The following is a 22,758-nucleotide window of genomic DNA, read 5'->3' as shown; positions in this document are numbered from 1 at the left end:
AAGATGATACCTACTCCAACAAGGCCACACCTCCTAATAGTGCTACTCCCTCTGAGGGCCATTTTATTTCAAACCAGCACACTTGTCGGACAGCATCAGTTGATTGACTCCAGGGCATAAAATCTCTACTGCTCTTGAATTAGAGAAGGAGATCCCCGCTGCTAAAATAATTTGTTGCATTATCTTCTTTGCCATTTTTACTTCTGTGAAACTTTTCTTCGACTCTTGAAACAAAGCATCATGAGGCATAAACCACACTATTGGAAAGCTTGAGAAAATTAATGACAGTGAAATAGAAAACCAAGAAATAAAAAATTAGCTCTTAAATGGAGTGTTTTCTTTTCCTACTTGGGATGGTTTGATTATAAAATGTACTTTATTTGTCAAGTGCTTGGCCCTCACCTGTTGATGTTAACTGGGAAGTTCTGGACAAATAGTGGGTGGGGGATATCTGAAGAAGCAGAGCACTGGGAGGCATAGCCTTGAAGGGATTTCTTGTCCCAACCTCTTTTCCTATACGCCCATCACAAAGCAAGTAACATCTGCCACATGCTGAACCACCATAATGTTCTCTGTTGCCATGAAGCCAGATCAAGGGCGGTAAGAGCTTGGGCTAAAATATCTGAAGCTGTGAATCAAATTAAAGGCTTCTTTATTTGAAATTGTTTCTATGATGTATTCTTCACATTAATAAAAAGCTAAGATAGTCCCTTCTGCTCCTCCTGAGGATCTTTTCTTCAAGAAACTGCAGTCTTTTATCTATATAGTGCTTTTGTGCTCACTCATTTGTTACACACTATTTTATTCTGTAGTAATGCTGATGCTTAAAATATTTCCAGTATAGCCTGCAATAAGCCCAAGATTGCTAGCTTCTTTGCTGTCTGGATTGGAGCGATGACTTAAACTGAAATTGTTCATCATGACCTAACCACTGTCCTTACATGGCCATCCTATAAAAACCATGCTAAGTGAAGCTGATGCCACACTTCCATCAACAGAAATGAAAACATAAACCTAGTCAAGTTTTGCATTAGTTATTTTTCTGTTATTGTGATTAAATGTCATGAACAGAAATAATTCAAAGAAGAAATCATTTATCTCAGCTTAAGTTACCGTGAGGAGAATCCATAATGGAAAGGAAAAATGGAGGCAAGTGGCTAGACCAAAAGTGTGAGCCATCACATATTCATCCTCAAGCGGGGAGGAGCAACAGAGAGTGAACTGGAAATTTAGGAGGGCTATATATAAACTCTCAAAATTCTCCCCCAGAGTTTTACTTCCTACAGCAAGTCTTCACAACGCCAAAGTTCCATAATCTTCCCAAAGAGTGCAACTTTGTGGTAACTAAGGATTTTAATATGTGAACCTATGATTGACATTTCTTATTTAAACTATTACAGCTGTCTCAGCCTCTCTAAGCATCGAACTGTCTAATTTCCAAACGAGTTTGAGGGGCTGGAGAAATGACTCAGCAGTGAAGAACACTTGCTGTTCTTGCAGACGATCTGCTTTGGTCTCCAGCATTCATATATGGCTCACAGCTATCTATAACTCCAGTTCCAGAGGATCCAATACCCTCCTTTGGCTTCTGTAGACACCAGGAAAGCACGGGGTGCACATGTATACATGCAGCAAAACACTCATGCCCATAAAAAAATAAATAAACATTAGCAAATTAATAACTTGAAAAATAAATCAAATCTGAGTCTGGCATAGCTCACAGAGAAGTTGTGAAGACTGGCAGACAGACCACATATGTGTGTATTGGTCGCTTTCCTCATTACTGTGATGGAGTAGATGACTAAGGCAACTCACTGTGTGTAGGGTTTGTTTTACATTTGAGTCTGAAGATCCAATCCATCATGACCGAGGAGGGTATGGTGCTGGGAGCATCCCTAGCTCTGATGATAGCAAGTCCACAGTCAGGAAGCAGAGAGATGAATGCAGAAGCTCTGATAACTTCCTTCATTTTCATTTTTATTCAGTGAGCCAGGCTCAGGAAAGTTACCACCCACATTTACAAAAACCTCCCTGGAAACATTTCCAGAGACATGTCCAGAGATATGGTTCAGAGATGATTCCAAATTCAATCCAGATGACAATAAAAATTAATAGTCATAAGTGCTTTACAAAATATATGATATAGTACATGCTCAACAAACCTAAAACAACCACTCTGTTGTTCCATAAGAGAAGAATAAAGTTAAGGGCCAGTAGAATAAAAATTCAGAGAAATCCTGTCTCAAACCCACCACAAAAGAAAGAAAAGATACTATATTATAATATATATATATATATAATATACTATATTATATTATGCAGTTTGGTCTTGAAAGCAATTCTTATACACTGGTTTATGCTGTCTCTCTAGCATGTACTTTTTGTACAATGCAATTTTAGACCATTTCATTTACAATGATAGTTTCAAGGTTTAACATGTAAATAGGAATGTTTCCAAAGTGAGTGTAGTCTAAAATATGTTAAGGAGAAAGAAGACATGTCAAGAGGATGCAACACTTTCTAAGGGTTTTAGGCAAAATGTTAAGCATTATTATCAGACAAATCTCACTGCAGGACAATGTTGATTTCATAATAGATTTTTACTGAGCACACCACTTATACTTTTTATTTCTTTTTTTAATTGCTGAAACTTTCAGGTATGAACAGTTTCATTGACAACTTCAGACCTCCCTTCTCCATGCCTGGCAGGAATGGGAATCCAGTAGCTATTACATGTCAGGCAGAGGATGATTGGGAGCAGCTATTTGCCTTACACTTAGCAGTTCTGAAGGCCAGTGAAGCTAGACATGGCCCTACTGTCATTCCTGGAGATTTACAGAGGACAATAAACATGAGTGTAGGCCTGTTATTCTTGGGGGAATCGCAGGATGTTCTTGACAAAGCTCCATTTCTTCAGAGATTCCTTGAGCCATCATCATGGATGTGAAGGCTGTTCAAACAGCTTAGTCTGCTCAGGGAGACGCCCCTCTCTCCACAGACTCTGGAAGACATTGGTTCTAGTCACAAGAGTGACAGCAACTCTCCTGACTGCAGCTTTCGTGGTTTCTGCTTTGGGAGAACTTGTCTTAGCCACAGTCACTCCAAACACCATAAAACAGACTCTGGAAGCCTCAACTGGGCCACGTCAAGTTTAGATGATCCCACTTAAAGCCATTTCTGGTGACTCCATCCACAGCATCGAGATGTTTCCTGAAGCTGTCCCCAGTCTGTTTAGAGGAGTGTCACCTTCTCTTGGGCAAGCAAGCCTCGTATGCTCACACAGATTGTATGACTATGCAAAGGGTCTGTGCTTGTCAGGTAGTAGCCTGTGTACAAACATTACCAGTTATATCAGCAACTCTTCTCCTATTCTCAAAGCGGTCTTGGCAACCTACTTGCCAAGTCTCCGCACTATACTCCCCCCCCACCTCCAGGACAGTGTAGACCCCAGTAAAGCCTTTTCTGAAATTTTTATTGTCTCCCTGAAATCTTCATTATGAGCAGAATTGGCTGAGCTGGCAACAGAAAGGTCAAGTAACTCCAGAAGAGACCAGTTCCCAGGTGGACTCAGAAGCAGCAGCGAGAGGATGACTGAAGAATTCTAAAGTGTGGCCAGGAGAACTGAAAGGGCTGCATTCTAACAAACAGAAGAAGGGCTTTTTGGTCCCCCCACATAACATTTTTATTGATTTTCTGGGCGTTTTTCACCACATACCCTTATAACAATCCCTTCCCGCTCCTTCCATATCCTCCCACACAAAAAACAATAAAAAGTAAAGAAAAAATTTAAAAAGGAAAAAAAAGGAAAAGAAAAGAAAAAGAAACTCTACTTTGTATTTGTTACCTATATTCTCATCAGAATATGGACAAATTCTCAAATTCCTACCCCTTAGATAGAACTGAGTCCTTCTGCTTCCACACCTTCACCAGAAGGCAGCAATTGTGAGGAGATAGTCTTCAGTATTTCCGTCACATTTTTAAAGTGCTCTGAAATGATTTGTTTTGTTTTAATTTCTTTTATGTATGTATATGTGTGTGTGTGTACGTGTGTGTGTGTGTGCGTGTATGTGTGCGTGCGCGTGCGTGTGTGTATTTGGGGGGGTTGGGAGTTAGGAGAAGCAAAGAGATAGCAGAGAGTGGAGGCTACAGATGGTGAAGAAGCTGAGAAGAGATGAGGTTCTTACAGGCTCCAGGTTCCAGCCCCTGAAAGAGTTCCAGAAAGCAGCCCCAGGTAACTAACTTTAGTTTCTATGAGGATGTAATGCTAATTATGGGTCCTGACATTCTGTCAGCATCTATGTGAACTGAACAAAGGAAGCTTCGAGATATTGGTAACAACAGACTGGGAATCAGCAGCAGTGGAGAATGGGTGAGATAAGAAGAGATCCTGAGTGGAAGGCGGTCAACAGAGAAGCTGAAATCAGGAAGTCGGGAGACATCAGAAATTCTGGAGAGCATGCAGCTACAGGCAAACTGCTCACACTGCTGTTCGTATCTGGTTTGCTTCCGTAGTATCACTGAAACAATATTTGACTCACCAGTGCAAATATTCTCAAAGGTAAAGATCACTTGTACAGGGAAGGCTAACTTTTAGGAGTGAGTGGATGTTCCAGGAATTAATTTCATTCTCCCACAAGGAAGAGGGTAGAGTGGAGTTCTAGAGATGCATTTGGAAAGCACGAGTGTGGGTGACTGAACAGAATGTGAGAGGATGTTTCTGTGAGAGCAGTCCAGGCCTGGAAACAGAGCCGTCTCCGCGGCAGCTATGCCTGAGGCCTGCTGTTGTTTTCCCTTTCTGATGTCTTTGTTCAAACCATATGGTGCAGGAACAGCACATATTTGTAAATAAATAGACAAGAGTCTAGATTCCTTCTGTGTCCATGACTTGTTTACATCTCAGACTTATCACTGCTTTTGAAGAAAAGATGGGCCTGAGTTTAGGAAACTTTGCATTTTTGAAGAATCTATAAGACAATTCTTCACTGTTTGCCTGTTGGTACCACAGGTACCAGAGGAAGACACAGTTATGTGCACCTGACAGTCACTATTATTTTTCTTTGCAATGTTTTGTTTTTAGTAGTTGGAAGGACCACTGAAGTGATTGTTGTTTGAGATTATTTCATTATGTTTAGTTCTTTCTCCCCCTTACTTCCTTGCAGTCTTCATTTGTATTGGTAGCTTGTGGGGATATTATAAGAGGTACCATCATGGCTGATGACCACAGTGAGAACTGGATTGGGCCTTCTACCTTTGCAGACACTGCAAGCTCAAAGTAAAAGTCATTTCCTCTTCTTCCTCCTTGGGCTTTCTTCTCTTAAATGACTCAAACAGATTTATGCTTTGGTATCCTTATTGTTGATCCTCCCTCCACAGTCAGAGTGAGGAGGATTTTTGGGAACCTTCTAGTCCAGCTCTTTTCCACTTCTCAGTTGAAAAGGCAGAGGCACAAAGAAGTGCAGCCACATGTTTGATATTAGATATTTGTGGAGAGATGGGTTATTGTATACTTACTAAAATATTTTATTCAACACATGTGTTACCAAAGAGTTATTCATGTCCCTGTGAGAGACTGAGAGCTGCAGCTCACATTACTCCCCCATCAAGTTCATAGATATCTGAAAACTGTTATTCATGTACCTTTTACATTCTCTTATCATCAATCCTTTCATCCTGTATTATTCCCCAAATGTCAACTAATTTAATAAACCGATAATTAATAATCATTATGCTGATGGGAGAAGATGGGAAGAGTCAAACAGAAAAAGACTCCTCCATATTGGAGTATTGGAAGAATTCTAGAGCTGGTAGCTGTTGCAGAATACTGTATGTATTGTGTGATATGTGTCACTGTCATTGGTTTAATAAAGAGCTGAATGGCCAGTAGCTAGGCAGAAGAGAATAGGTAGGACTTCTGGGGAGAGAGAGAATACTGGGAAGGAGAAAGGTGGAGATGCCAGGAAGATGTGAAACAAGTTGGACATATAGTACAGAGGAGAGGTAATCAAGTTATGTGATAGAAGTTAGATTAATAGATGCAGGTTAATTTGAGTTATAAGAGCTAGTTGGGGGAAAAACCTAAACTAAGGCCAAGCTTTCATAATTTATAAGTCTCTGTGTCATTATTTAGATGCTGGTGACAAGAAAACTTATTATATATGGTATCCCATGTTGGGTGCCATTTTTAGTAAACCTTTTTGTCAGCAGCTAGCTCACAAATAGCAACACAGAAATATTAATTATAAAAGTTTGGCCTTTAACTTAGGCTTGTCTCAACTAGCTCTTATAACTCAAATAAACATGCTTCTACTAATCCGCCTTCTATCACATAGCTCAGTTACCTTTCCTCTTTACTGTATGTTCAACTTGTTTTGCTTCTTCTTGGCATCTCTGCTTTTCTTCTTCCCAGCATTCTCTCTTTCCCTGGAAAGCCAACCTATTCCCTCCTGCCTAGCTATTGGCCATTCAGCTCTTTATTAAACCAACCACAGTGATATATCATCACACAAGGTACACAAATATACTGCACCATCTCCCTTGTTTTGTCCAAATAAAAAGGAAAGGTTTTAATTCTAACATAGTAAAACTATAAATAATAAGAACAACTATCAGGTAAGAATTGTGTTCACAATGTTCAGTCCTTTTGTATTTTGCAAATTTAGAGAAAATGCTCTATTATATATTCTGTCTTGATGAACCCAAAGTTTTATATCTAAATCACTTCCTATCATAACTTGTATTACAACCTAAAAATATCTTTTTAAACTTAAAACTTTTTTTAGATAAACAACCTAAGCTTTTATGCCTTTCAACCTTATGCACTTTATATCTCTTTTGTGATTTTATTTTCTGAATTTGGTAATAAGTAAAACTGTAACTATAGTTATATAATCTTCAACCCATAAAAGATCCAAGAGTAAGCAAGAATTACAGAGCAAATAGCTTCCAAAACTATAGAAATGGCAGAAACAGTTGACTTCCTGGACAGTCACCCAAGGATCCTCTGCAATATTTAGGCATCCATCTTTGGCCTAGAATATCTGACAGACTTTTTTGTGAAGCAGGAATTTAGAAGACTGTCCTATGTTGTCTTTGCAAAGTTCAGTAGTTGCTTTCTTTTGTATCCTGCTTGTCTAATTTGGATAGCATACTGTCAGCAGTTAAGGCAAGGGCAGTTTCTTTGCCCAGGGCAGTTTCTTTGCCTAGTGGCTAACTTTGTCACAATGAAAGCAAACTCCATATTGAGCTTCTTCAATGCCCATTATCCTTTTGTGAAGTAAATGGTGCTGCCAGGAATAAATGTATCTCACTGTCATGAAAATTCTTAGATTATTAAAACATCTTAAATACCATATTCTGTAGATCTCTGAAGTGTTTGAAGACTACCTTGTAACTAATATATATCTCCATTTGACCTTGAAAACATACCTAACATCTCTACAAATTTCATCATTATAGATGACTAATTTATAACCCATACTTCTTAATCATTCTAAACAGTTTGCAATAATAACTTTCAAGAACTAGACTTTTACATTTTATTGTAAAATCATCTGCATAGGTACAATACCTTAAACAAGATTGGAAACATATATACAGAATAACAAAAGTAACCTTAAATGTTTATCAATATGAAAAAATTCACATCAATGTAAAATATGTGAGATTAACAATTGCTTTTAGTTTAAAGTAGATTCAATAATCTACTCTTTTATTCTATCATCCCTATGTCCCTCCTTTTTCTTTTCAGCAAGAGAAAAAATTTAAATTTAATCTCCTTTGCTTAGTTTCCTCCTTTACCAAAACCAGTAACAATTTGCAACCAATCCCCCCTAAATGATGACAAACATCCATAACCCATCAAGTGACAAAAATCACCCATCCCACCTCTTGGGAATGTAGGTGTCATGGTCTTAAAGTTATTTCCTGCTCTCTGAGGGCAACAGCATCTTTAGGGCACCCTGAGAAAATTGAGATAATGGTCAAGTCCTGGGAAAACTAGCTGTTGTTTAGTCTCAGTGTGTTGGGAAAATGCAGAACTTGTATGAAGTCCTGATTAGAGTAGTCTATTAGACTGGACCATCCTAGTTAATTGCTTTGAAGTTGTTCTGATCAGTTTGTAGTCCAAAGCTGATCTTTGTGTGGTGTTTGTCAGCTTAGTGGCTTTGCCATAATCCAGGTGGAATCATCATGAGGCGGGGGAGGGGCTCCATCAAGTTCTTAGAGACCTTACAGTTCACTGCCAAGAGTGGTCATGGATTACTGAAGAAAAGTTAAAAATCTTAAGTGTCATATATAGCAGATCTTAGAGAAGTTAAAGGATCACAATTTGTTAAATACATCCTGGGTACACAAACTTAATTTCTAGTTACCTGGTTCAGCCTCAAGATTGATATCACATACAGGAAGCTAGATGAAGCTTATTTCTAGAATTAGTTAGTAATCTATATTACCATTAATATCATTGACAGAAAGCATATCAACCCATCTAATCTTAAAATTTTTGAGATAATATTTATACCTTAAGAAAAGTTTTAAAGAGTCCAATAAAACCAAAAGATTATGAGATTAGTAGCAATAGACTATTCCCTTAATTTTTTTTCTGTTCCATATCAGGTGGCTCTTCTGACATGAAATGTGGATTTTGGATTTTCCTTAAACAAACATGCTTGGTTTTAGCAAAAGAGAGAACCACGTTCCAACTCCAAAGCCAGCTTTAATTTTTTAATTTAATTGGGACTACAAAAAACACCATTTACCTTATATGTCTATAGAGAACAGCAGAAACCAACATTTAGGAATATTTATGAAATTTATACTGTTGGAAATGTGTTATACCATTAGGCCAATTTACTCTTTTTCTTGGGAAATTTTCTCTGGATGATTTGTCCTTTTTCTTCAGATGTCTCATTTGTTCAGTGGTATCTGGATTTTTTAGTTGGATGCTTTTTTTCTCCTGGAAGCACAAAAACACAACCCTACCCCCATTCTAACTTTGGGGATGGTTCCTTTTTTGACAGGTTATATCTGATCAAATAAAAGGCATTTAGTAGTTTTATAAGTTAGTTTAGATTGAATGGCCATGCTGTTTGAGGAACTATCGCTGTTCCTAATCAGTTGGTCAATTTTCCAAACAAGCTTTTTGGAGTGTTGCCCTGGAAAACTGTGCCATGACACAAAATTCCCCTTATAGCTCTTAGGGTTTCTTGAGTAGGTCTGGGTCCAAGTTGGACTACAATGGTCTAATTTCATTTCCACAGATAAGATAAAATGCCTTGGCAAAAAATCTTTTAGCTTGCAATTCAATGCTATGACCTACTATTTTAAGGAAGTCAAGACTGCAGTAACTTGAAGCAGCTTCTCATATCACAACTAGTCAAGATCAGAGAAGAATGAATGCATGCTCGCTGCATGCTCGCTGCATGCTCGCTGCATGCTCGCTGCATGCTCACTTGATTCCTGTGCTCATCTACAGTTTAGAACCACTGACTAGAGAACCCTCTGCCATGGGCTGTCTGGTCCCAAATAAATGAAGTGAATTAGGACAGCCCCCTTCACATACACACCGACAGATCAAGATAATGTAGACAATCAGTGAGACTCTCTTTGCCGGCAATTCTGGGATGTGTCAAATTGACAATTAGAGTTAATAACACTGTTGTGACTTCTTCATTCGCAGTAGGTTTCAGTCATGACTGTTTGAATGAATGAGTGACTTTGTCTCTGAGAATCCAAAAATAAAGTGTGATTTTTCAAGCAAGTTTCTGATCTTCTGGGAAAAGTCCCTCTTTGATGTCTCCCCTTCCCACAAGGGTTTGGTTTGGATGCATTTGTTCATCTGTAAGCAATCTGGAATGTTCAAGTATTTGCTGAGGTAGACTCAAAGATGAATAACCGGCAGATATTTCCTGAAAGATTTCAACGGTTCGAAGTTCATAGCCTCATTAGGAGCAATGACACCTGCATGCATGAGCAAGTACAATGCCTTAGAAAAACTACTTTCCCATGAAACTCTGAGGCTGGGTTCACACAGTGCTTTGGCACATGGACTTTGGGACAAGGAAATTCAGGGTTCAAATCTCAGGTAAGTCCATTACTAGTAATTTGAAAACAATCACTTATAAACCCAGAAATGATTTAGTTTTTCCATTCATAAAATAGATAAAATAGTATGTATTTTAGTTATATAATTTAAATTATTAAATACATATAAAGTCCTAATAAGCATTAGGAACTCAGTATGTTATACACATAATATAAATTTATGTTTAAAGCTTGTTTCTAATTTGATTCTGTGCAGGACTTTGGCAATGCTAAGATTTATACGCAAGATACGTAGTGTTAAGGGCTTGGGATTCTTCTGGGGAAACTAATACCTTCACATCTCTTATCTGTGTAGATAACACATGAAGTGCCAAGTCAAAAACTGCACATTCTGTGCCAGCACAGGGGCCCTGCTTTTCCTCACACAACTTTCCTTCTGGATTCTTTCAATCCATTTCCCTACTTTAAAACAGTTCTTCGACCTAGGAAGTTTAGAAAATTAATTTTAGTAAGTCCTAATGTTTAACGAGTGTGTTCAGAAAGTACATTCTCATCAAAAGAGATAATTAACTAGCTTTCATGTTCACATGACTGTCTTGTGACAAGTGGAATCCCTGAAAACAAATGAACAACCCTCAACCCCCACAGTAGCAAACTCATTTCCATAAGCAGGTCAAACTATTATGTTCTTAGCTATACTTCCTTTGTTTGAACAGTTTTCCTCTCAGAGTCACAACCTATACTGTTAGGGATAACAAAATGTCTATTTGTCAGTTTCTGCCTTTACTTGAATATGTATTAGCATAATGTGTCTGTCAAAACCTGCTTCTAAGAGGACTTTAGCCTTCCCAAGTACCTAAGATCTAAAAAGACAGATTTGACCAGCTCAAAGGTTAAACATATCTTGTGATGGAAAAATTTCATTGTGGGAGCCAGAGGGGTCAAGGACATCAGGAGAGCACAGCCCATGGAATCAACTAACTGGGCACATAGGGGCTCACAGGCTGGAGAGACAATCATGGAGCCTACCTGGGTCTGACCTAGGTCCTCTGCATATATGTTATGACTGTGTAACTTGGTGTTTTTATGGGACTCCTAACAGTTGGAGTTGGGGGTGTCTTTGAGACTTCTGGCTGCTCCTACTGGGTTGCCTCATATAGCCTCGATATGAATGTTTGTTTAGTGTTATTGTAACTTGATATGCCATGAGGAGTGGATCTGGGAAAGAGGAGAGTTAGAGTGGAGATCTGGGATAAATGGAGGGAGGGAGTTGAGGATGTTAATGTATGAGAGAAGAATAAGTAAAAAATACAAATAATAAAGAATTATAAAGTGAAATATTGATAGTAGTAAACCACCTTTTAAAATACTTTGTTTAATGGGCTATATTTTAGCAAAAAAATATTTTCTTCACATTAGTTGAACATTATCAAGTTCTAGGGATCAAATAAGATGGATATAAACAAATATGCTTTGAGGGTGTGAAAGGGCAAGCTAGAGAACAGAACTCAGGAAGGTGGCTTAGTTGTCCATGGTTGTGGATGCCCATTTCTATAGCAGAGACAAGAGTTGAGAGACAGACTTAGAGTTCCGTGTATGAAACAATAGATGTGAAGTCACTGTCACAGAGTAGGCCCCTACGAAACACTGCTCACTATTGCTTTTCATTCTTGTATCATATTAAGACTTGATGAAGATTTATATTTATGTATATATGTATATAAATGTATGTATGTATATGTATATATGTATATAAATCTGACTCCTAATTTGTTAGCGTTTTCTTCCTACCAATGATGGATTGTTTATTAGAAGTCACAAAATGACAAAGACAATCCTTCATTTAAAAATTCTGAACCTTTCGATTTTTAATCCAATATTCCTCAATTCATTTCAATCACAATTTCTTCTTTTATGTTTTATTTTTTTATTCATTTTCCATTCCAACCACAGTTATCCTTCCTACCCTTCCTCCCACTCCCATACCCTGCTTCTGCCTCCCCAGCCCTCCCCCATCTACTCTTCCCAAAGGTAAAGCCTCCCACGGGGAGTCAACAAGTGCCTGACACCTTAAGTTGAGGCAAGACAAAGCCCCCCACCCCGCCCTGCATCAAGGCTGAGCAAGGCATCCCACCATAGGGAATGGGCTACAAAAAGCCAGCTCATATACCAGGGATAGATCCTGGTCCCTCTGCCAGGAGTCCCTCAAAGAGATCAGGCTATTCAACTGTCACCCACATGCAAGGGCCTAGTTCGGTCCCATGCAGGCTCTACAGCAGTCTGTTTAGAGTTCCTGAGCTTCCATGAGCTTGGTTCAGCTGTCTCTGTAAATGTTCTTTAACCCCCTTGCTCACACAATCCTTCCTCATTTTCTTCAGCTGGATTCCCAGAGTTCTGTCTGGTGCTTGAATAGTAGAAAGCAGGTCATACACCCCTAGAGGAAACCTAATATGATTATCCTGTTAACTGGAGGTAATAGCAAACCAACTGCTAGTAACTTTTCGTTAAACCATAAGTTAGTGTGCCTCTTAGCCCTCAGCAGAGAAGCTTCCTTTTGCAGAAGATGGTGATTAGAACAGAGGCCCACAACTGGCCAACATGCAGAGAATAAGAGACTGCAAAGTATTCAACTCTAAATAGTACATCATTTTTGCATCCCTCCTCCTAAGGCTCAGGGCTCATTATTGTAGAAGAGGGGACAAAGGATTATAAAAGCCAGATGTGAAAGATAATCATAACAAAACAGTGTTGTATGAACACAACAGAATTATTGCAATGCAGCTCACAGTAGTTGTGATGGCATGCACAAGACTTACACAGGCTCAAGAGACCAAATGCCTACATGAAGAGGGGAGGTGTGCATGAAGTTTCATTTCTAGCTGAGGAGCACTTTGTAATTGCTTCTCGGGGAAAGTTGGTTTTCTTTAAGTACGTGGCTTTTGGTAGCTTAACCAAGCTCCAGTGGTCATATACTCAAGAGTATTTCGGCAACACAAATTGGATTCAATGGGTTAAAAAAATGAAAACACAAATTGGGGTATATAGGGAAGTGGGGGTAAGTCTTGGAGGAGTTGGGGGAAAGGAGTAAAGATTATAAAAATACAATGTATGAAAGTCTCAAAGAATTAATAAAAATACATTTTTTCAAAAAGAGAGAAAGCTGAGTGTTTTATGAGAAAGTTATGGGTCATTTTCTTTTTTAAACGAATAATGCCATTTAACTTATGCTATATCAATACTCTGAAAACAGAGGACAAGCCTGTGAGTTTTGTCATCATCATCTACCGGAGCTTCCAAGGAGGCAGTATTAATTCCCGTGACAATGGGAAGACGACAAGGGGGAAGATATGGGAGCACAAGAGTTGTCACATAGTCAACACTTTCAGAGCAGAACAGATGTTCTCAGAGAAGGGGCCATGGAAAGAGGACGGGGAGGCAAAGTACAGAAAAGAAGGGTAAACTTACAGGGAGAAGGGACAAGGAGGCTGACTGTCTGTGACTTTCTTGGGTTTCTGTGAGCCCATTGTCAACAGTTGTCCCTGCAATGGTTTCATGAGGGCAGGAAGTTAAATATCATCTTGCCCGACTGCTGTGTAGCACTGCTCAGATTTCTTTGATGATTTATCCCTGCTTCGCTAACATAACTTGGCACGTGAGAAACTACTCTCGTGGCAGTCATAAATTTTCTTAAAGCTTCATTTCATTTTAGGGAGAAAATTAAGTGTCCATTCTAGCAGCAATAAGGAAGAATAAATCCCATTATAAGTACATATTTCTTGCTGTGAGCTTATAATACAGCTTTTATGTAGACTGTTTCTCCTTTTCTTGCAAGCAGATGCTGAATTTTTGTTGTGGGATATGAAGAGTAGAGACATTCTACTGAAAGAAGGGCAAAAAGGATCACAGCACACAGATAATTTACTCTCTTAAGTTAATCCATATTTGTGTGTCATGGCTAATGTTCATCGATGCTCGCCAAACGAGTAGACTGTGGCTGGATTGACAATTCTGTTCTCAGACTAATGCTTTATAAAGGTGCTTAGCTTTGTCCTTCGACTTTTGGTGGCCCAGGGCAAAGCTTTATTTCCAAACATCTACTTGCTACTTACTTCATGATTATCATGCATGCATGTGTGAGCATGTGTGTGTGTGTGCGCACACGCACAGAGACCTACTTTCTTTTTTTCCAGTTCATTTATTTTTTATTAAAAATTGCCATCTCCTCCCCTCCTCCTCCCCCTTCCCTCCCCTCCCCTCCACCCATACCCCCACTCCCTCCCTCTCCATTCCAAGTCATTTCTTTCTTATGTCTAGCTACTTCTGACACATGATATTCATAGTTACTTCAAGATCTACAAATGAAAGGTGGAAAGAAAGCCAAACCAGTAATCCCAGCTACTGGGGAGACTAGGGCAGGAGAATCACAAATTTAAGGTCTGCTACAGTATAACTTCAAGGCTAACATAGGGAAATTAGTGACTTAGTGACTATGTCTTCAAATGAAATGTATAAAGAGAGCTGGAGCTATAACTCCGTGGTAGAGCATTTTCCTGCCCCAAGTATGACCCTTGGTTGAATCCTTAGCTTCTTTTGAAAAATAGAGAAAATATCAAGTTGTGTTATAATTTGTAGTTTTGGTATAATGTCTCTTTCTTGGATTTGATTTTAGTCCCAAGAGCCATTTCCCCTTCCTGTTCTTTACAGGAAATATAGGACTTTGTTGGGATGCTTACACCCAGGATTCTGGTCAGTCTGATGCCAACAGGGCTGCCTGTGGCTGTAATGTAGAGGTGGGAGTGTGCAGATTTTTAACTTCAGAACAAAACCTTCCAGGTCTGAGAATAACACATAGGCATGTACAGTCCCATCACTACCAAAGCTCAAACATTGTGCATCCAATAATTTGTAGCTTCTTTTTGAGCCACTAGGAAGGATTTTAAACTACTCCTTTTTTTACTTAGGACTCTTTTCCTACTGGCTCTTGCATGTAAAAAGCCAACCATGTTCTATTTTAGCAGATTTGTTTCTGGAGCAAGTACATAGAGCTCTTTTTCCAACTCCAGTTTGAAGCTTTTTTTTTCCCAAAAAGATTCTTTTTTTTAGAAGAATTTTATCTGCTAGACTAAATGGTTTACCAGGCAAGCAAAAGAACAAGAAAATTGCTCACATTAAGTTTCAGAGGAATGAAAGTTCTAGTAAACCTCTGAAGTTTAGCTTAAAACTATACAAAGTAGCCTTTTCTACTCTAATACATGGAACCTAGAAAACAGCAAAATTGTGTAAACACATATAAGCAAGTGGATTTATGGTTCAGGATTTAAGTACTATTGTGCTTTGGAGAGCCATGGTATGAATTTATGTTTAGATATTATTGTTAGCGACTGATAAAATTTAAAGTATGCTCACCAGAAATTCTTTATAATATCTACTTAAGTAGGTTCCTTTAGCCAAATATGTCTATACATATACATATACATACATACATACATACATACATACATATACACACATATGTGTGGGTAGCCTTCCTTTATTAACTTTATTTCTCTCTCTATATATATAATACATGTAAAATATCTTAAATAATATAGATTGGTGTAACTGCTCAGATCAGCTTCTGTATCACCAGTATATATATATATATATATATATATATATATATACACACATGTACCTATATACATAATCTGTATAACAGCTCTCCTATAAGATGGCTACCACTACAGCATAAAGTTGCCTACATCTAGACTGAGATAATGCTTATGGACTCTGCTGCAAAAATACTCACGAAAACAACTATTATTTTAAAATGTATCTTTGAACTTTCTGATTGGCTAGTCAGTCTCAAAAGTATCATTCCAGTTCCTCACCAAAAGTCTTGAAATGTTTTATACAGGGTTGTCAGATACTTAGAACTAAAGGAATTTAATATGGAAAGAATAATTAATTATTGGATGCATCAGAGATATTTTATACCACAAAACGGCAATAATAGAAAATCACGTTAACTTGCCCCTAGTGATCCTTGCTAAGAATGAATGATTAAAGAGTTACAGACTTTGGTTAGTAATAAAAGCAATGAATTATTTCTTTACTCTTACTATTGTTTCATGTTTCACTGATAGTAAAACACAATCAGGATTTAGCTTATAAGCCGCGCTTTAACTTTATTTTCTTAGGATAGTCTTTGTTTTGATCAAGAAGAAAATAAAGTTTCCAGAGATAAAAGGAAGAGGAACTAGAGGTAGATCATCACTCTCGGCCATAAAAATATGAGAGAGTGCATCGATCAGACACTGCCAGTTAGAGCTAGTTGTTACTTGAGAGAAGATTAGCCAACAGCAGATAAGTTAATATCACTGATGGGCGAGAGACCGAGAGACCACAGACTGTCTTTGAATCTTCCTGCAACTCTTGACTATGCATACTGGAATTTCTTCCACTGAGGACCCAGAACTACCCTCCACCCCCACCCTTGATTTTTTTATAGTTCTTTTTATCCAGTACTCCATGACCTCCGTGGAACTCTCCAACAGATAATCTGTTAAATGCTTCTGTGCTAACAGCAGAAAAACGTCTAAGCATCAAATTCATGCAGGGTAGTACTAAGAGCATAAAAAGTTTCTTAAGACCTGGGCTTCCTCCTAAGTACTGAGTGAAATGATCAAATGTTCCCAGTCATGTCTCCAATAGACAGGAGTTCTGGATACAATGGACAAGCAACATTTTGGAAGCTTATTTAGAAAAAGGACTCGAGGTAGTCCTTGAATCACACCATACAGAGATAGATGCCAAATTTATGTAGTGTCTTTTATGAATCTGAATTTAAAAATCAAAGAGTAATGCTTCTTTCTGCATCACACAGTGCATGAAAAATAACAATACTTGGGCAGTAACAGGAGTCACACATCAATAGATGCTTTTTAGCCCTCAAATTGATCCTTAATTTCTTTAGTTGATGCTTTTACACAGAAATCCTTTTTCTCCATTTTGTTTAAGAACATTATGCCCTCAAATACATAAGTTGTTCGTCCTGATTTCTAAGAATAGTAACACACCCACCCACACCTGAAAGGTAATTTAAAGGCTAATAGGAATACTTTAGAATCCCAAGGTAGCAATAAACACTTACTTTTCATCTTCAGTTTGGCTGCAACTGAGAGATAAAATGTATATACAAAAATCATTTCAGGAAACTTGCCTTTCTTGGCATTTAAATAACATCTTAAAAATTTGAAATTTTGACAATTTTAGACATTTTCCTTAAAGTAACTTCATAAATATATTGAAAATGAAGGCTCTTAGAAGGAAGAACATTATTCTGTTCATTAGATATAGTAATACGGTCCTGCAGTTATTACCAAAGGCGACTATAAGCACTCCCCTTTTTTAACTGAAATGTCTACTTTTAATGAATATTTATTCACCTTTAGAATGAAGAGCCATACCATACAGGAAGTTCTACTCTTTCATTCTTTGGACTTGAAAATTGTTATTCTAGTAAGCCTCTTGGTAAAACTTGTACAAAAAAATAGAAGAAGAAAGAAACAAAAGAAAAAGAAAAAAAAAAAGAAAAAAATCATGAGAGCAATACAGTTACTCTTTAGAAAGCAATTACTTGAACTTTGATAACTTTCATCATTTTCTAAGAGAAAAAATGAATGTGAAATTTGTTTGTCTTCTTAAGGTCTTATATTTTAATAACAAGTGCAGATCTTTATGAATGAAGCCCTTAGGATATTTCAGTTCTGTGTCATACTGTTTTCATCTGCTGTATATTTAAAAATATCAAGAAAAAACATAAATTTCATCTAATTGGATTTTGTTTTTACTTACTTTATTTTAATTTTTTTTTGTTTTAGATTCTGACTTAAATTAGTACCTGCAGTGAATACTGTAGTTTGCTGTTGAGACTCCACTTCCAAGAGTGAGGCATAGGAATTTATTATTTGATGACTTTTAGCCTAGTTGTTCTCCAGGAAACACCTTGAGCCAAGAGAGTCACCCTGCTTACAGCCACACCCTCCTGGTGTCACAGGTAATCAGGCAGAGGCATAACCATCTAACCCCCTTATTCAAGAAAGGGACAGCTCTCAACCTCAAAGGATTTTCTCGTATTTTCCCTTAATTTAATTCTTCCCTCTGCCAAACTCACTGCCTATACTCCCTCATAAGTTTTTCTAATAGAATTTTTGTATGCAAATGTTTGCTTCTTGGGAAGCATTAATGTATAAATTTGAGAACCAGACTCCTTTGATTCCTTAGATGAGCATTTCAAGGATAAAACACATGCTATGGTGCAGAAGTGAGACTGGTAGACAATACTGATTACAAAATTATTTTTTCCCGTTTTAACGAGAACATGTAACCTGCACATAATACTTTCCTACACTATCCTATTGAGTGGAATCTGCTCTCTTAAATCTTTATTTATTCTCCTGAGAAGAATGCTTTCTCCTGCCCAAGGAATGCCTCAGGCAGGAAGTTTCCTTTCCCCAGTTTAGCACATTCAAGGACATTATGCAAACAGCTCTAATTTGTCAGCGAGACTTTCTGCCCCCTGAGTAAGTATTGAGAAAGTGATGAGAATGACTTCATATCTTTATCATTACTTCTTTGTCCCTGCTTTGAACTCTGAGCTATCTTGTAATAAAAGCTTCCAAGAAGTACAGTAAAGGTTCTTGATTTGTAGCGTCTAGTGTCCCCTGGTAAAGGTTCCTGATCTGTATCACCTAGTGTCCCCTGGTTCTGCTGAATCTGGAATTTGACTTCAATTCCTTGCCACAGGGTACTGGTTGGTCACAATAAGAGCATTATAGATAGATAATCCCAAGCTTCCCATGAACTGATGGGTGCACCATGGGCAAGAGTTTTGAAAGGAACATTGATGGGAAGTGGGTGCTTACTGATGACAGACTCATTGTTAGCTCTGTGAGGGACTGACTTACAAAGTCTTTCCCATTTGCTTGGATTGGGTATTTTTTCAAGACTGTGGAAGAATAACTACTTACGAAAGTTTAGTTGTTAAAATTCAGTTGAATCACATGTGTTTCTTCATTAAGAGTGTCAGCGGCTACAAAACAAGATGAATGGCAGATTTATAAACAATAATAACAATAATGATAATAATTATAAATTTAAATAATTCATGCAATGAAGGAGGTATCAGAGTAACCATGATGGTTCTGAAAGCCCATAGGAGGGAAGTACAAGGGTCACATCATAAGGAAGTATGTGGGGATTTGTCATGTTAACAAGCAGTGAAAGAGAATTTCACAGAAGAAATAAGATGGAAACCACAAGCCACAAAAAGATGGAGTCTAGTCTGCTTTTCCCTTTCCATGGCTTGTTTTTTAGTGAACTGACTCAGTTTGAAAATGGCAACCATGACTCATAGCTGTGGCTGACTACCTTGTAGCACACCAACAATTCCTCCAGAAAAACCTAAAACTACAGAAAGCACATGATAATTACATTATCATTACATTATAATTGTTCAAGGACATCAGAGAGATGCCAGGGTGAGAAAGACATTAGAACCAGATTGGTATAAAGAAGGGAAAGAAAATGAATGAACCCAGTACTTTTTCTTCCCTTAAAGCATTTGCCAACACTCATTCAGTTTTCTAAGAGTTGTCTGTTTTAGGAGGCTTGGCTCAGGAAAATAGCATTTGATATCACTAGAGAAAAGAGATCTAATGACAAATCTGGGGTCTCAGCTGGGATTCCTTATGGTGTGCCTCTTAGAAGAAACTTAGACACACCTTGGTTCACAAAGACAGCCTCAGGTTCAAACCAGCTCAATTTCAATGTCACTGAATTTTGGTGAATTTTTGTTATTCTAACTGTTTATGTAAAGCAAAATTTGTCTAGAATTCTTGTTGGACCTCAGGATACCTGGACAGAAATAAATTAATAGAAAAGGAAAAAGAAATGCTGAAAGTTTTTACCCATCCCAGGTACTTGGTATTATGTACTTGCCTTCCACGTATGATTTTAGGCGTTCCTGTGTTCCCTGTGTCTTAGGAGGATGTATAATGCATTGAAGATGAAAGTTCAGCTATTTTGTAACTCAAGATATGAGTTATGGATGAAGAGAACAATTTGCCACCTCCTTATGTCATTTGATAAATTTTTTGTTGTTGTTGTTTTTAGTAGAAGAAGTTCTACTTTTTAACCTTAATTTTTATTTGTTCGTTGACAACGTGACTGTTGAGAAACACATTAATAGGCTTTCTCCTGGGACCTATGACCTCTGTAGCCACGGGTTTTGACCTTGTTTACAGCACCAGGAAGGAGTTCCTTCCTGTAGAGTCCATCTTCTCCCCACACATAACCATGCCTCTACCATACCAGTGGGGACATTTTGCCTGGCAAAATGGTATTGTAGCAGGCAGGGTCCAGCACTAGACGGCAGTGCTTTGAAGAAAATAGCTATTTGCATGAAATGAAAAGGCTGTCCATCGAAGTAAGAGATTTGCATATTAGAGCCACTTTCTGAGGCTTCCTTTATTTCACACCATTCTCTGGTTTTAAACGCACATAAGGTATGATGTTACTTTCAGAGAAGGGGCGGTAAAGTCATTGTATCTACCATAAGCAGTCCCAAGGCCACCAGATCAGGACACAGGCACCAGGAATGCAGAGGACCTTGTTGGCCATGCTTAGATGAGAATAGCTTTGCAAAAGAAAGGTGTGCATCTGAAGAAAATGGTAAACACAGGAATCTTGCTTTGCTTTTAGAGAAAGGAGACCTGAAATAAAAAGTATTTCCAGGCCTAGTAAAAGAACACAAGAGCTTCTATGGTTTTTTTTTTTTTTTTTTTTTTTTTTTTTTTGTAAGTTACAGTGTCAAAAGACATAAGAAAGTAAGAGGGAAAAATAAGAAATTCAGTTTGAAGAATGAATGGTTGGGCCCAACAGAGCTATTGTTCTGTCTGTCAGTGTTGGCATCATAAATCCCCATCCTTGGGTGTTTATAAAATCCAGTTAGACCTGAACAAAATACACTAGAATCTAACAGCAAGCAATTTAAAAAAAAATTGAATAATGTGCCTCAATCACTTTTAACTGTAGGCTTTGCAAATTGCTCTGCCATCAAAGCACCCTGAATGTACCCAACCTCGCTTGACCTGAGATGGAAGTTGATTTCTTTCAGACACATTTCGGTTTATAAAAGCATGGTTAAAAGATTCTCTGAAAGTACTTTTATTTAGGTAAGTGTAGAAATTAAACTTCATCACAGCTTACAGAGGGTATTATCTTCAGAATAGATCTACCTACTACTGTGTACTGCTTGAATTAAACACTTTTAGTAAATATAGTATTTACTACATGGGATTTTGCTGAGAGTAACACTCTGTGTCTGTAAAAAAAACTTCTCTGAAAGTAAAGCCCTGGATAAGAACTGGTAGATGATAAGAATGAAGTACGACAGCCCCAATGTGGCCACAGGTGCCTGCATAATATACTCGCTCAGGTACCCTGCACAGAATCAGTCTACCCTGCCTCGTTCCAGAATAACTGCATACATGTTTCAGCGAGCTATTGATCTTGGTGTGAGAGACACGAATAGTAAAAGAATGAGAAAGTCAATAGAACCTTCTTTTCCTTCCTTCTTTCCGTCCTTCCTTCCTTCCTGCTTTCCTTCCTTCCTTTCTTCCTTCCCCTTTTCCTTTGTTCCTTCTCTCCTTCTCTTCCTTCCTTTCTCCCTCCCCTCCTCTTCCTCTTTCTTTTTTTGGTATTTTGAGACAGGGTATCTCTATAGCTTTGGAGCCTGTCCTGGATCTAGCTCTTGTACATCAGGCTGACCTCAAACTCACAGAGATACGCCTGTGTCTGCTTCCAGGGTGCTGGGATTAAAGTCATGCGCCACCACTGCCCAGCTTTGGGATTTTTCTTTAAAGGATTTGTGGAGGTTACATTACATGGGCATGATTGATTAAATCATTATGATTAAATGAATCTCTAGCCACTGTCTCCTCCTAAGGCTGTAAGGGAATATTATATTCCTATAATTATAATCAAGAACATTATTTAACTGGTATAATAATAATTCATTTATTTAGCAGATAATTTCAACCTTTAATATATACCAGGAACTTATCTAAGTGCTAAGGATATGTTAGTGAAATAAATATTAAAATTCTTCTCCATGAATCTATGTGTTCACCTGTGGATGAATTGATAAGCAAAATATGATACATAATAAGATATATGTGATATATCATATCATATATACATATTTATGATATATCATTTAACCTGAAAGAGGAACAATATTCTGTTATGTTACAATATAAGCAATACTTGAAGGCATTAAACTAAGTGAAATGAACCCATAACACAAAAGCAAGTACTATAATTCTACTATGTGAGGTACACAGCAACAGAGTAGAACAGTAGCTTATTCCTAGAAGGAGGGGAGACTGGGCGGGGGTTGTCAAACTGGCATAAAAACTAGCCAGTATAATAGGTGTTAGAGAAACAAAAAAGACCCTTGCATCACACATTTAATGAAAGAAGTGTACATAAACATGATTCAGGCAGACAACTGGAAAACTCAAGCAAAGGAAAATCCAACACTGCCAAGGGGCTACTAGCCAAATGGCTAGTCCTTCTCATGTATCCTTCTATAGAACTGAGCAAAGAGAAACGTGTGGATCTTGATGTTCTTATCTTGAGAAATTGTTCGCAAGGACCTTTAAAATGAAAGAC

Source organism: Arvicola amphibius, chromosome 2, assembly GCF_903992535.2.
Source record: "Arvicola amphibius chromosome 2, mArvAmp1.2, whole genome shotgun sequence".
NCBI lineage: Eukaryota > Metazoa > Chordata > Mammalia > Rodentia > Cricetidae > Arvicola > Arvicola amphibius.
The sequence above is the reverse complement of the archived record's forward strand: the minus strand, read 5'-3'. Positions refer to the sequence as shown.